The sequence below is a fragment of the Ranitomeya imitator genome, chromosome 5 (genome assembly GCF_032444005.1).
Source record: "Ranitomeya imitator isolate aRanImi1 chromosome 5, aRanImi1.pri, whole genome shotgun sequence".
Classification (NCBI taxonomy): Eukaryota; Metazoa; Chordata; class Amphibia; order Anura; family Dendrobatidae; genus Ranitomeya; species Ranitomeya imitator.
The window spans coordinates 319,164,142-319,166,439 of record NC_091286.1 but is presented as its reverse complement, the minus strand read 5'-3'; the positions used below and the strand labels follow the sequence as shown (position 1 = coordinate 319,166,439).

Below are 2,298 nucleotides of genomic sequence, written 5' to 3'. Positions count from 1 at the left end.
TTCTAGACAGAGCGAGGATAGCAAAGAGAACTATGCAGTCTACAAAAAACCCTAAAGCAGAACCACGCAAAGGGGGGCAAAAAGACCCACCGTGCCGAACTAACGGCACGGCGGTGCACCCTTTGCGTCTCAGAGCTTCCAGCAAAAGAGAATAGCACAGCTGGACAGAAAAAACGGAAACAAAAACAAAGTAACACTTATCTAGCAGAGCAGCAGGCCACAGGAAAGATGCAGTAGCTCAGATCCAACACTGGAACATTGACAAGGAGCAAGGAAGACAGACTCAGGTGGAGTTAAATAGCAAGGCAGCCAACGAGCTCACCAAAACACCTGAGGGAGGAAGCCCAGAGGCTGCAATACCACTTGTGACCACAGGAGTGAATTCAGCCACAGAATTCACAACAGGGTACAGCCTACAGGTGGAAACATTCGGGTAATAAAAGACCATTTTTTGCAACAAATCAACAGGACATGGGGGCCACAGCTGAGAGCAGTCTGAGCGATTTTTTAGCCTCAGACACAAGCGACACGGACGGAGGACAAGGCGGGGAAAGAGAAATAAGAAAAAACAGGCGACCACGCTATCAGCCCATGCTAGGGCAGAAGAAGAGCAGCAGGCGCCAGAAATAACTAATAACCAGCTCCAAATCATTAACCTATCCACATATACTTTGTCTGAGGCAGAGAGGTCAGTTCTTCAGAGGGGTCTCACTTTTTCTCCCATGCTAACTACGGATAAGTTTACCGTTATTAAAGATCTATATCTATTTTGCAGAAAAATTGTCTTGAAAGCATTACATCATAAACCAGAACTTTTTCCGGACTCCACAGCGACAGTAGATAGACGGGTTTTTCACGATCTCCTGGAACTCCTGAATGAAAACGATGACACTGCAGGTAGGAAAAGCTTTCCTCATAGACTACCCTCTACTACTACTCCTCCCTTGTCTCTCGTACCTTCGGTTAAAACCTTCTTTGAAGTGGTCAAGGCAGATATACATAAACTACCAATAATCAAAAATAAAGAACAAAATTTGTCAGTGACTGACAGGAAGGCCTTGGCTGGCTTAAAAACCAACAAGACATTCCTTATAAAGGAGGCAGACAAAGGGGGGAATGTAGTTCTGTGGCCAATAGAGATGTATTTGGAAGAGGTGTCTAAACAACTGACCAACATTAAAAACTATGTGAAATTGCCGTCGGATCCTACACTAGTATTTAATGGGAAGCTGGAAAGGCTACTGGATGCAGCACTGATGGAGGGAGTGATTAGAAAAAGAGAAAGAGACTATATATTTGTAAAAAAACCAGTGATTCCCACATTCTACTTGGTACCTAAAGTCCATAAAAATCTCACGTGCCCTCCTGGAAGACCTATCGTCTCGGGTATTGGAGGTATAGGGGAAAGAGCCTGTGAATACATAGACTTTTTTCTTCAGCCGTTGGTACAGGATTTGCCGTCCTATATCAGAGATTCAACACATCTCATAGAGAAATTGAAAGATGTGAGACTGCCAGAGCAGGCCTGGCTGGTGACAGCCGATGTTTCTGCTCTTTACACCAGCATTGCACATGATGACGGATTAAGGGCAGTAGATCATTTTCTAAGAAGAGTGCATCCTGGGGAGCTCCCACATAATTCCTTCCTTTTGAGCCTGCTCAGGTTTGTGTTAACACACAATTATTTTATATTTGATTTTTCTTTTTTCAAACAGTTATCGGTTACCGCGATGGGTGCCCGCTGTGCTCCTTCCTTTGCCAACCTTTTCATGGGTTGGTGGGAGGAGACCAGCGTGTACCCGTCTAGGGCCTTTAGAGAAAATGTTTTATATTGGTTTCAGTTTATCGATGACATTTTTTTTATCTGGGCAGGCTCAAGGGAGGGATGTGAGGACTTCCTCCGGATGCTGAATGATAATGTATATAACATTCATTTAACCTTTGAAATATCCTTGTCTACAGTGGGATTTCTAGATCTAAGATTCATCCGTCAAAATGACATCATATATACAGACCTGTTCTGGAAAAACACGGCAGCTAATGGATTATTGGATTTTAAAAGTTTCCATCCTCATCATCTGAAGAAAAATTTACCTACTGGTCAATTTCACGGAATCCGGAGGAACTGTACCCTACAGAGTGATTTTTGCTCTCAAGCTAAGGCCCTCTCAACGCGTCTGCAGGCAAGAGGTTATCCGAGATCGATTATAAAAAATGCCCTACAGCAAACTAAATCTATCCCAAGGACACAACTGTTAAAACCGAGAAACAGGAAAGTGGATAACGAACTCAGGTATA

General features: G+C 43.6%; 1 long non-coding RNA gene across 1 annotated transcript; it reads left to right on the top strand.

The window, feature by feature from the left end:
* The first annotated feature begins 422 nt into the window (after positions 1-422).
* Positions 423-1,982, top strand: LOC138680704 (uncharacterized). Its single transcript, XR_011321739.1, has 3 exons — positions 423-688; positions 776-897; positions 1,963-1,982. It is a non-coding gene; the product is annotated as an uncharacterized lncRNA (long non-coding RNA).
* The last annotated feature ends 316 nt before the right edge of the window (positions 1,983-2,298 follow it).